The sequence below is a fragment of the Vigna radiata genome, unplaced genomic scaffold, assembly GCF_000741045.1.
Source record: "Vigna radiata var. radiata cultivar VC1973A unplaced genomic scaffold, Vradiata_ver6 scaffold_509, whole genome shotgun sequence".
Taxonomy (NCBI): domain Eukaryota; kingdom Viridiplantae; phylum Streptophyta; class Magnoliopsida; order Fabales; family Fabaceae; genus Vigna; species Vigna radiata.
Window position 1 is genome coordinate 14,125 of NW_014541971.1, and position 13,559 is coordinate 27,683.

The window sequence follows — 13,559 nt, forward strand, 5'->3', positions numbered from 1 at the left end:
ACCGTGGTGAGGAAGACGTAGAAGAGGAAACAAGGAGGAATGTGGTCGAGGGAGAAGTTGAAGCTTCAGCTGAAGAGTTTGTGGATCAGAGTGAAGAAGAAAGAATGGATAATGATGATGATGGGTTTGGTGTTGAGAGTGATAGGGTGGATGATCTTTTTAGAGACATTAATCCAGTTTTGGAAAGGTGGAATTCAATGAAAAAAAGAAAGAAACGTGTGACTAGAAGAGGCAAAGTTGGGGAAGGTTCATTTGTATTGGATGATGAAGTTGGAGACCATGAGATCAATGAGGAATACAACAGTGAGGAATTGGATTCAGATTTAGAAAGTGACGGGGATGGAAACTTCAAAAGAGGCAAATTTAAAAAGTTTAGACAAGATGATATGAACAAGGATTTCAGATTCTCATTGGGTATGGAATTTGGTTCGCTGAAGGAGTTTAAAAATGCACTAATGGAGCATAGTGTATTAAATGGAAAAGAGATCAAGTTTGTGAAGAATGATCTCACAAGAGTAAGGGCAGAATGTAAAAAAAAGTGTGGCTTTCTTATTATGGCTAGCAAGGTAGGAGGGAAGGAAACATTTAGGGTGAAAACCTTAGTTGGAAGACACAGTTGTGGCAGAGTTTTTGGAAACAAAAGTGCAACTGTGAATTGGATTACCCAAGTTTTAATTGACAGGTTTGTCAATGTGGCTAGCATGAGTGTCAACCAAATCATTGATGATATTAAAAAGTCATTCAGTGTAGGAGTGAGTGCTTGGAAAGCTGGTAAGGCCAAACAAATTGCTTTGGATTCTCTGGTTGGTGATGGGGAAAGACAATATGCTCGACTATATGATTATGTGGGGGAATTGCTAAGAGTCAAGTGTGGAACTTTTAAAATTAAAGTGAATCAACCCCAACCAAGTTTGCCTCCAAGATTTGGCTCTTTTTATATGTGTTTAGAGGGGTGTAAGCAAGGTTTTTTAGGAAGTTGCAGGCCCTTCATAGGGGTCGATGGTTGTCATCTTAAGACAACATATGGTGGCCAATTGTTGGTGGCGGTTGGAAGAGACCCCAATGATCAGTACTTCCCACTTGCTTTTGCAGTGGTCGAGAATGAATGCAAGGAAACTTGNAGATGGTTTTTAGCACAACTTTTGGATGATATAGGTGGCACTGAATGTCAACATTGGGTTTTTATTTCCGATCAACAAAAGGTATTTCAATTTCACTACTTTGCTTTTTATAATTTATAACAATCTCATTAATTGCTAATTGTCATTGTACTTTTTATTCATTAGGGTNTAATGACAGTTTTTGATGAGTTGATGGATGGAGTTGAACATCGATTGTGCTTAAGGCACTTATATAACAACTTCAAAAAGCGATTTGGTGGAGGAGTACTCATTAGGGATTTGATGATGGGAGCAACAAAGGCTACATATGAGAAGGAATGGGAAAAAAAGACGGGTGAGTTGAAAGCTATCAACATTGATGCATATAATTGGTTGATAGGTATTCCTNCCAAGACTTGGTGTAAACATGCCTTTAGTACCTATTGTAGATGCGATGTGTTGATAAATAATTTGACTGAGTCCTTTAATAGTACTATATTACTAGCTAGGGACAAACCAATAATAACTATGATGGAATGGATACGAACCTACATTATGAAACGGTTTGCAACACTTAAGGAGAAAGCAATGACATATCCAGGAGTTGTAATGCCTAGACCTAGAAAAAGGCTTGATAAGGAAATAGAAAAGAGTGGTAATTGGATTCCCACATGGGCTGGGGCAGAAAAATTTGAGGTCACACACGGTTTTACAATGGATAAATTTGTTGTTGACCTAAGTAACAAATCCTGTAGTTGTTACAGTTGGGATTTAATAGGAATACCCTGTAGGCATGCTATTGCTNCAATTAATTACAAAGTTCAAAACCCTGAAGATTATGTCCATGTTTACTACAAGAAACCAGCTTATGTCACTTGTTATGCCCCTGAAATAGTTCCAATAAATGGGCAATAAATGTGGCCAACATCTGAAAACACCCCCTTACTCCTCCCTCCAATTTACAAAACACCTCCTGGGAGGCCAAAAAAATTGAGAAGAAGAGAGGCAGATGAACCTGTCAGGCATACAAAATTGTCCAAGAAGCAGGCTATTATGAAGTGCAGTAGTTGCAAAGAGTATGGGCACAATGTAAGATCATGTAGAAGGAAGAACAAATATAAGGTAAACAATTTGTCTATTACAACTTCACCTAATTATTTACACAAGATGGCATCTAATGTTGCTTACTGTTTTTTGTAGAACACAAGGGGCAATTCAAGTTTGGGAGGATCTGGTAGCAGACCTAGATCTGAAGCAGAAGCACCACCATCATCTTCACAAGGAGCTGCAGCTGAAGCAGCATCAACAGCACATAGTGGAGCATCAAGAGTCCAAGCTGCAGGAAGAACAGCCTCAGGACTGGGAACACACCATCTCGGCTCCCAAGCTAGCACCACTTGACCAAGCTTGAAGAAGACCCTTATCTTTTTTAATGTATTTTGTAGTGTGTAGTACTTTGTTTAAACTGCTGTAGTTGGCAGATTGTAGGTGGCAGGGACCACTTGTATTGAATGCAGAATATTGTTTTGTGAGTGGGAAGGGACCACTTCATGTTTACTTTACTATTGAAAGCACAATTTATGGGACCACTGCTTTTTGGAACCACTTTATTCACGTGACTATTGAAATTGGTGATTTTTGGACTCTGCACAATATTATAATATGCATAATGAAATCTGCTGCATTTGGTCATGACAATATCATACAATCTGGTGCATTTTGACTGATACAAGACTGCATAATACAGGACTGCATAAAATCTGGTCACGACAGTTTAATTTAAAAATCTGCATAATATTCAAAATGACTTCGTTCTTTGTTGTTATACAGTTTAAGCATATTTAAATTGGTGGTTTAGAGGTGATACCACTGTTCATTTGGTCAAGACTTACAGTTTAAGCATATTTGCATTTTAAAGCATCAGATTTTGAGTTAAATTAGGAACTGGCATGGTCAATTTCTGGTGCACAATATTTTTAACTCATTTGACACTTTGAACANGTTTAAAATGACAACATAAAGTTGCTGGAGTGTTCAAAACAAATCTGCAATGTTCAAAACAACTTTGGCAAGGTCAATCAAGCCACTTTTATGTAATGTNCAGATTCAAACCACCAANATCAGGCCACTNTTTCTGCTGCAGTGTTGAATACAAATCTGCCTGCATAATTCATAGCCCCTGTTCAATTAAATTCCACTTTCACTGCATTTGAAGAGTACACAATCAATTTTAAATAAACGAAACAAGATAAGAACTTGTGCTCATGAAAAATATGTCATTGCTATATAATATTCTTCACTGCATAAAGAGTACATCAAGATTGTCTGCATAATTACTAGCCCCTTCTCATAACAACCTAAGACACACAACCTTCGACCTAAGCTCTGCCTTACTTTCATCATCTCAATTCCAATTCATCTTCAGTAAAAACATAACACAAAAGTAAATGGTTAATGCCCATGACAACACAAATAGGTACAACATCATTTTCCCATGTTTCTTCTCTTCTTGTAATTTCCTTTTCAGCTTCTCTATCTTCTTCTTTTGATCCANGACAACTATATCATTTTCCAAACACAAATCAACTCCTTCACGTTTGCCTTGAATTTCAGAAACTTCTTCTTCATGCCATTCGAAGTAATTACAAGTTGAATTACTCTGCAATCAAAATAACACATCATGAATAGAAAGTTCAGCACAAAAAAATGAAAGATTTAGTCACTTATTGCCCAATTTCTACATCTATAGAATAGTCTTCCTTTGTTATTGGCAGTAGTTGCTTTCAACAGCAATAATGTCTCACCACAACCACACATTTTTTATGGTAACCGTGAAGATGATCCACAACTTTGAGACTTGGCTGAACCAATCGTCCTTCGCGTCCAACCATTTCCTGCACTCTCACCTTTCATTTCACTACAACAAGCAAATAACTTCATCACATTTCCTGCCAACCGAAACCCTAAATCCCCAAAATCCCCATTCCTTAAAATCAAAGGATTAACAGCAAAACAACAAAAAGCTTACCTCTTGAATAAGGNAAGCAAATAACTTCATCACATTTCCTGCCAACCGAAACCCTAAATCCCCAAAATCCCCATTCCTTAAAATCAAAGGATTAACAGCAAAACAACAAAAAGCTTACCTCTTGAATAAGGCTATCTCCCACTTGAAGAAGCCTATCTCCCTCCTCAACAACACGAGCTCGAACAAGACTATCCCCCAACTCANAAAAATCACGATCAACACCCCAACCTGTCTTAAAATATGGTTTATAAAGTTAACAACACACGTGCCCAAATATTAATCTACTTTCAAAAGCTAAAGAACACGTGGCAAGCAATGGTGAATGGATGTGGAAAACACGTGGCTGTGCCATTACCAAAATCTCCAAAAACTTAACGCCGTCCAAAATTAGGGACTAATCGTACCTGTTTCCATACTACGAGGACTAAATGCTATCAAAGTTTCATGCAGGGACTAAACCCAAAAATCAGTGAAACTTCAGGGACTAAAAGCATATTTAACCCTTAAAAGATTAGATAATTATAAAAATGTTTCCAAGATCTTTTATATTGATATTTCTAGTTTTAATTAATTATCTTTAAAATATCAACTGAATTATCTCCTAAATTTCATTCATCTTCTTAATTTTCCAAAATTGTAGAAATGCCAAGAAATTTCCTCTAAACACTTTAGCCCTTTATCTCTTTTTCAAAATTACAATTCAACCCCTTAGTTTGACCAATCCTTTGACTAGATTTGTTGTCCATTGAGAGCCTGACACATGGCAGCCCCTTCAGATTGAGGAGATCAAGAAGCTTCTACGCCGTGAGAGCATGGAAGCACCTTCGAAGACAGTTTTTCTCCCTTGTTGTGGCTGCTGGTGATTCACGGCGATTAAACGATTCAGGTGTGCATGCAAGTGATAAAGGTTTTTGCTGGTTGTGTAGGTTCTTCGGTGTTCACCCAGGGAGGAGATCGCGATGAAGGATTTTGTGATTAAGGTTCCTAAATTTGTGGTTCCCTGTTTCTAAGTTGGGATTCTGGTTCTCTGGGTTTTCTTTCGTAGGTTTTGCAGAGAAGGACACGTTACTGGTTGCGCGATAGTGGAGAAGACGAAGATGTGTGGGTGGCAATTGCGAGTTCTCTCTATTGCAAGGTTGCATGAAATGGCTTGATGTAGATGTGATGGCAGAGGAAGATGGTTGTGCGACATCGTGATTTCAGTTTTTGGGTTTTGTTGTGTCTTTGGGTTTTTTATGCTGGTTCGCGCTTGGGTTTTGCTATAGTTGATTCACACGAATTGTGGCTGCGCAAGGTGGGAGAAGACGTTCATGATCTGGGTTCTCTCTGCTTCTCGAATTGAGTTTGCCATGGTGGTGATTTGGGTGTTGTTTTCTTTTTACAAGTGTTCAACACGGTGGGTTTGATGAAGAAGGAGATTGCGCGAAGGAGATGGTGGTGGAAGGGTTTCCCTCTACAACAGCAACATGAATTTGGGTTGTTAGTTCTATGTTTGTGACTCTAATTTCTTTGGGTTTGCATGTTGGTGGATTGAAGAAGATGAACGGTGCATCAATTGACGGTGATTTGAATGGGGGCGATTATGGGTTCTTGCGACTTTGGGTTTGAGTTCGGCATTAGTGACAGTGGTGAAGGTGGTGGCCAATGGCGGTGGCCTGAGGATTTGGTGGTGGCGTGTTGAAATGGCGTTGATGGTGGCGGTACGACATGGTGGCTGCTGAAAGACCCAAAATAAATACGATAAGTTATTTTATTTTTTTTTAAGAAGGTTATTTCTAAATAAAGATGAATCTTATGAAACTTAATATTTTTGTTGTCTATGATAAAATTATGATTGATAGTTGCATTGTATCTACTAATTTAAAGTTTTCTGTTGTTTATGGATGAATCAGAATTTAAATACAAAATTGAATGATTTTATCAATGAAAGATAAATGATTTTATTAAAGTGGCATAAAAGATAGAACGTGGAGAGAAAGACTCGCCTGTGGAAGCAACAAAGACTCTGGAGACATCCAGAGTCGCAATTTCTGGAGAAGCAGAACCAAGGTGCTGTGAAAGAAAGACAGTGTGACCCAAGGAAGAGGAAATAGAAGAGAAAGGTAAGAACTTTAAACACGAAATATTATTTTTGTACTGTACTAAAGAGAAAGGGGAGAGAAACCCTAAATATATAGGGTTCCTGAAACACAAAAGGAAGAAGGGGGATTTTTGATAGAAAATCCCTAACGTGCAATAGAAAAACAAAATCTAACAATAAAATGCTCCTATTAAGTAACAGTAATCATAAAACAGGGAACATTTAATAGTCTCCCCTCAAGCTGGATGGTGTACTGACTAATCCAAGCTTGGGGATGATAGATCTGAAACGAACACAGTGAGGGAACTTAGTGAAAATATCGGCAAGTTGTTCTTCCGATCGAATAAGGAGGAGATGTAGAAGTTTCGCTTGAATCTTCTCTCTCACAACAGTCTAGTTCAATGTGTTTTTTCCATTCGTGAAAACTCTAATTGTGTGCTATATGCCTGACAGAGTTGTTGTCACAATAAAGAATAGCGGTAGCAGTAGGTTGAATGTGAAGATCCTGTAGAAGGTAGTGAAGCCACTGTATTTCACATACGGTGGCAGCGAGAGCACGATACTCAACTTCTGTTGAGGATCTCGAAACAGTACTTTGTTTCTTCGATTTCCGTGAGGTGAGGGAGGAACCTAGGAAGATGCGAAATTCGGTAGTGGATCTTCTAGTGTTGGGACACGTAGCCCAATCAGAATCACTAAAGGCCTTTATTTGGATGTCAGAGTCAGCAGCAAAGAAGAGTCCTTCTGAAGGGCTGAACTTTATGTATCTTAGAACATGCTGTAGATCTTGATAATGGTGACTAGTAGGTTCCTGCATAAACTGACTTAGAAGATTGATAGTAAAACACAAATCAGGTCTAGTGTTAGTAAGATATAGCAACTTTCCAATCAATCTGCGATAAAGACTAGGAATATCCAAGTAATTTTTGGTTTTGTATAAAGAATTTGTGTTGCTTAGGAAGGGGGTAGAACAAGGCTTGCTCCCCAGCATTCCTGTTTCTTCAAGGATATCAAGAGCATATTTTCTTTGACAAAGATGTATGCCCCTCTTAGACCTAACAACTTCAAATCCAAGGATGTATTTTCTCCCATATCTTTTATATCAAATTGATGATGTAGAAGAGTCTTTATGTGAGTAATTTCAGCCATAGAGTTCCTTGCTAAAACAACATCATCTACATACACAAGTAAAACAGTAAAATATGTAGATGTTCTTCTGATGAAGAGAAAGTGATCAGATTTTGATTGGATGTAATTTTTAGAAATGAGAAAGGTAGAGACTTAGTCAGTTTGCAAACTTGTCCTTTAGTGTCAGCATCTAGACCGGGTGGAGGTTCCATATAGACATTTTCATTTAGATCCTCATGTAAAAAAGCATTATCTACATCAAGTTGGTGTAGGAACTAGTTTTTCGAGGCAACAAGGGCTAATAACAATCTGACAGATGTAAGCTTAGCAACAGGAGAAAAGGTGTCCACAAAATCTATTCCTTCTTGTTGAGTATAGCCTTTTGCCACCAAACGGGTCTTATATCTTTCCACAGTACCATTAGCTTTATGTTTGATTTTATAAACCCATCTACACCCAATAGGTTTCTTCCCAGTAGGGAGTTGAGTTAAAAACCATGTGTCATTGTCCTGCAAGGCTTTAATTTCCTTTTGCATAGCATCTATCCATTCAAGATTATTTCTAGCTTCATCATATGAATTGGGTTCATTGCTGGCAGTTAAAGCCAGGGTGTACTTTAAGTGTTTTTCAGACAAGGACCCATAAGATAAAACATTATAGATAGGATAAGGAGTTTTCAAACCATTTTTGATACATAGAGATGCAGATGAAGGATGGTCAGCTTCAAGAATGTAATCTCTTAGATATTCAAGAGTTTTCTTAATTCTATTGGATCTTCTTTGGTTGTGAACTTCCTCATTCTCCGTAGGGTCAGTGTTTTCAGCATTAGTATTGACATTCTCAGTGGTGTTTTGTTCATTTTTGCCATTCTCAGTCAAGTTTTGCCTGTTTACAGAATCATAGCTGATAAGTGTGAAAAATAGATGTTTTTATACTTATAAATTATCTCAATCTTGTAATTATTTATGTTTTTACTCAGTGAAAATTTGTAATAGGAAGTAAATTGTTACGTAAATTATTGTTCAGGAAAGGGTGTATAATTTATAATCTGTCAGCCAATTCTCGCACACCGCAAGAAATTCGCAGAGCCAACAGAAGAAATTCGTAGAGCGCACCACTACTTGTGCGCTGAGCGAATAACTCCAATTAAGAAGCAACAAATTTGAAAATTCGCATAGCGCATTAGAGACTGTGCGCTTAGCGAATTACAACAGTTGAGTGTATTAATTAAAATTAATTCGCACAGCGAATACACTCTTGTGCGCTGAGCGAATTAAAATAATTAATTGCTCTTAAAATACGTGACAAAGAGGGCAGAGGAGATCTTCTGACATACGAAAAAATAGAGAACTGCTTTGGATACCATCAGAGGACCATCAGAAGACTCTCTAAATACATCAAGACTGCACATTACGCAAGGAATTGCTGAAATGAGTACGTTTGTGATGTCTAGGATAAGCTAAATTTCTGATCGTTGGAATTGATTGTAATGGCTGACACTTGATGTAATTTTTCCTGTTCAATATAAGTCATGTTCATATGCTTTTCTTGTTTTACTTGTGATTATACGGAAGTATAATATATTTAATATATTCAAATTGTACTGGGAAGTAAATTTGAGTATGAACGTAAGAAAAGCAACCAGAAGGAACGATGCTAGGAATAGTTTCAATTCTTCTGGTCATTTATAAACATCAGATCTTAATGCAAAGGTAGAGCCGTCAAAATGGGTCACAACCCGCGAGCCAACCCGGCCCGTCACAGATTCGGGCCGGGTTAGGTTTTGTCGCAACCGGAAAATCGCGACGGGACGACAATCCAAAAAAGAAAAACGAGTTTGAAAAAGGTTTTGGAGTCGCCACCATAGTTTATTCTGGAAAACTACGGAAAAACCATAAAATGATAAAACACAGTCCACGAAAACCAAAGATTAGGTTCGGGAGTCGGTTACGTGTGGGGAAGGTGTTAGCACCCCCACAACGCCTGCCCTAAGGTAGTACCTTTAACTAAATACGCGAATTTGATGTGGTTTGCAAAATGTTTAATTTCCCCTAAAAAATAAAACTCTAAAGAAAACAAAATATATTTTTTGTTTTTTGTGCCCGACAAGGATTGACCTTGCTCCTACGTATTCTCAGCTGGACTGAGAAATCAGGGTTACGTAGTTCTTTTCGAAACCATTTGGAAAATGATGTTGTGTTTGGAGTTTTTTTTTGTATGAGGAAGAAAAAGATTTTCAACACAAGGCCGACAGAATGGCCGCACTTGTGTTTAAACCCTTTAAAACAATTTATGATTTTTATTTTAAGAGAGGAAGAAAAAGGTTTTTGGTACAAGGCAGACAGAATGGTCGCACTTGTGCTTAAACCCTTTACAAACAATTTATGATTTTCTAAAAGAAGAAGGAAAAGGTTTTTAGCACAAGGCAGACAGAATGGTCGCACTTGTGCTTAAACCTTTTAAAACAATTTTTTTTTGTTGATTTTTTTAAAAGAGGGAGAAAAAAGGTTTTTAGCACGAGGCAGACGGAATGGTCGCACTCGTCCTTAAACCCTTTAAGACAATTTATGATTTTTTCTTTTAAAGAGGAAGAAAAAAGTTTTTAGCACGAGGCAGACAGAATGGTCGCACTTGTGCTTAAACCTCTTAAAATAATTTATAATTTTCTAAAAGAAGAAGAAGGAAAAGGTTTTTAGCACAAGGCAGACAAAATGGTCGCACTTGTGCTTAAACCTTTTAAAACGATTTTTTTGTTTTTTTTAAAAGAGGGAGAAAAAGGTTTTTAGCACGAGGCAGACAAAATGGTCGCACTTGTGATTAAACCTTTTAATATAATTTTTTGTTGATTTTTAGCATTTATATATCCAAAAAGTAGATGGCAAGTTAAAACAAAAAAGGGAAAACAACGAAATAACAAGATAAATAAATAAATAAGAGTATAAATAAAAATTAAAAAAAATATATAAAAAATAATAATAATAAATAAATAAATAAAAAAACAAAAACAAAAAACAAGATAAAAAGTGAAATAAGAAAACAAAATAAAAAAAAAACTGTGGAGGTGCTTAAATAAAAAGGGGGTGTTCAACCAAACTTTTTTTTCTTTTATAGACAGATTTGGGCCTAAGCCCAGAGGAGAACGAGGTGAGACATGGCAGAAATGGGGGTGCGCAGGGAAAGAAAGGGTTTTAAGACAGGTTGGGCTTGAACCCAAAGAAAGTGGGGGTGTGAGAGTGAGAAATAAGAGGTGCGCATAGGGGGAAAAGGTTTTTCTGGAGCCCAAAGTGAATGGATTTTAAAACAGAAACAAAAGGGGGTGCAGAAAGTACTTTTTGTTATTTCTTTTTAGAAAACGAATGGGCTTAAGCCCAAGGAGGGTGGGAGTGCGACTTAGTGGAAATAGGGTACAGAAAAGAAAATATTTTTTTTTGTTGGTTTTGGCCCAGCAGCCCAGGGTTTGATTCTTCCCATTCAGAAACCTTAGGGGTCTGCCCCCTTTCTCCCAAATCACACGAGACCTAGGGTCTCTTCTCTAAGTACCAACCACCTCATCCCCCACGATCACCAACCTAGCCGCCGTGAGTGACAGCCACGAGCCACCCTTGCTCCGTCCAAGGCGTCGCCGGCGACTATCGCCGGCCACAAGCTACCCATTCTCTCGCACTAGCCTAGGTTAACGCCACCGCCTCTGCAAGTCTCGACCTCGCCGGCGACAACAAGTGTCACCGGNGCCATGGCCGGCCACGGCGTCAATCCCCTTCTCTCCTCTCGCTTCAAAGAGATAACGAACCTGCCCCTCCGCAGTGCGTCTTAATCGTTGCCGGTGGAGGTACCTGCTGCTGCCGTCACGAGCTCGCCACAGGAACCTCTAATCGGACCACTGTTGTGCGCAATCGCCGCGCCTCCAATAACCACTCTGAACCCTAGTCGCACAGCCAGGGCTGTCGCGTCGACCCCTCATCTCCTTCATCATCGCGCTTGCCGCCTAACTCAACACCTTTACCTTTTTCTCTACCATTCTTTGTGTGTTGTGTTGACTTTGGGTTTCCATCATCTGATCTAGTTTATAATTGTTGCAGTTGATTCAGGGCGCTTGGGCTTGACAATGGTAATGGAGGTAGAAGAAAACGAAGGCTATGTTTTTGCTAGAGCTGGGTGTGAGTTTTTCTAATGGTGACATGTGTGTTGGCTTGTGGAAACGGAGACAAAGATGGATGAGGCAAGTTGTTCAGGGGAACGGTCTCGAATGGCACGAGATTTCCAATTTGGTACGTTGATGCTGTTTGATGCAGGTGGAAGATGGTCTCACGATTGAGGGTAGCTACAGCGCATACTGTTGCCTAGATGGAGGGGAAACTGTCGACTGCTAGATGAGCAAAAACTACTTCTATTCTTTTTATCTTTTGCATAAGAACCTATACGGAAATGTATCAATTTTGCCGCTGTTTGCATTTTGCTATGTGTTTTCTAGGTGCAAGTAAATGGACATTTAGAAATATATGCCTATTCTATTGTTATTGATGTTTGGTGAATCTTGCAGACATTGAAGTCACGTTTATAATACAAAGAAAACCACACAACTATAAATATTGATCAAACATCATTCATTTACATCTGGGCATGTAACAGGGAACGTGCATTCACATAAGACCAAAATCGGGAAGCTTAGATATGGCAAGATATGGCAATTTACCTTCGCAGCTTCAAGGGAAATGGTTCTCCTCTTCTCTGGCCGTGAGGTGCTCCTTCTTCCCAAGTGGTGATGATTGGTGTCAAAGGTGAGTCTTCAACACTCTCTGGCTGTGATGATGATTGTCATGGTGAGAATGAACCAATAGGTGGAAGCTAGCAGATCAAGGTGAAGTTGAGAGTTTTGTCCCCGGTCCATGAAGTTGCCTCTGAATCCTCTTTTTTTTAGTCCCCCCTAGCATTGTACCCGACCTGAGATGCTTGTAGAACTCTTTTTTTTTCTTTCTCTTTTGTTTTTGCGTTGGGTTCCATGTTTGTCTTTTTCCTTTGTTATGTATTCATTGTATCAGTTGACCAACAAAATATTCAAAATCTTTCTCCTTTTATGAATGTCCATGACTCTGCGTAAAGATTTTAACAAAGCCAAGACTTGTTGATGCTGCAACCGCATATACACGTTTTAAGAATAATGTGTAATGCTGGATGGTGAGCTGTTGCCTGGTGCTCTGCTGCAGAAGGATGCCTTGCACGTTAACATGTCACAGGAAAGCTTAATTCGGTCCTGTGTGACTAAGGATCAAAAATGGGAAGTCTGCCATACCCTTTTTCCTTTTTTTCTTTTTTTCTTTTCTTTTCTTTTTTTTTTTTTCCTTTTTTCGTTTTCTCTTTTTTTTTTTTTTTTATCTTTTGAATACAAGAAACAAAATTAAAAGGGAAACTTTAAAATAAAGTAAATAAGACATAAAAGAAGAAGAGGGAAAATAAAATAAGAACAAATAAAATAAAAATTAACCGGAGAGAAAATAAAAACGAAAAGAAAAAAAAGGTAAAAAACAGAAGATTAAAATATTTGAAAAAAAAGTAAAGAAAAATATTTTTTTTTTTAAATTTATGTTTTCTTTTTATTTTGTTACTTTTTTTTAAAAAAAAAAAAGAACTTTAATTACCCGGACAAAATTGGGTATTGACAGGTTTGAAAAATACGACCCACTTATATGCGGGTCAGATTTCAACCCGGCTCATTTAGATCCAGCTCATGCGGGTTAAACCCGTGGTGAGCCGGGTTGGCCCACCAACCCACCTACCTAACTTTATTTTTTTAATTTATTATTTTATTCATGAAACCCTAAAAAATAAAATATTTTCTTCACTCACTGTGTATACCAAAAAAGTAACCTCTACTCTCACAAATCACTCTCACGGTACTTGCTCTCATTTGACGGTGCTCTCACCCTCACTCCACTAAAATTCTTCAAGGAGTAGCTAAAACACCCTTCCTTTTTTCTTCTTTTCTCCACATTTTTGTTTTTACACTTCTCTTTCTTTCTTTTTTCAAAAATCCTATAATGACAAAAATAGAGGTTTGCGAATTTGTTTTTTGTTCTGGGGGATTTGAAGACATGGAATGATTTTTTCATGTTCTGGCATGCTTGTATCAGATTTTGTTCATTTTATTTAAATAATTTGAGTATACATTATTTGAACAAGCTCTTTTTTATATCTTTGAATTTGGGAAATTATGTTACAGATTAAA

The 13,559-nt window shown here is 37.9% G+C and overlaps 1 long non-coding RNA gene across 2 annotated transcripts; it reads right to left on the reverse strand.

Moving 5' to 3' along the window:
* Positions 1-3,356: 3,356 nt before the first annotated feature.
* Positions 3,357-12,139, reverse strand: LOC106778657. 2 transcript variants are annotated; one of them, XR_001377078.2, is made up of 4 exons: positions 12,030-12,139; positions 4,247-4,356; positions 3,905-4,017; positions 3,357-3,759 (listed from the first exon to the last, which is right to left on the reverse strand). It is a non-coding gene; the product is annotated as an uncharacterized LOC106778657 (long non-coding RNA). The 2 variants fall into 2 exon arrangements; XR_002666244.1 differs by having other exon boundaries at positions 4,247-4,360; positions 12,030-12,134.
* Positions 12,140-13,559: the final 1,420 nt, after the last annotated feature.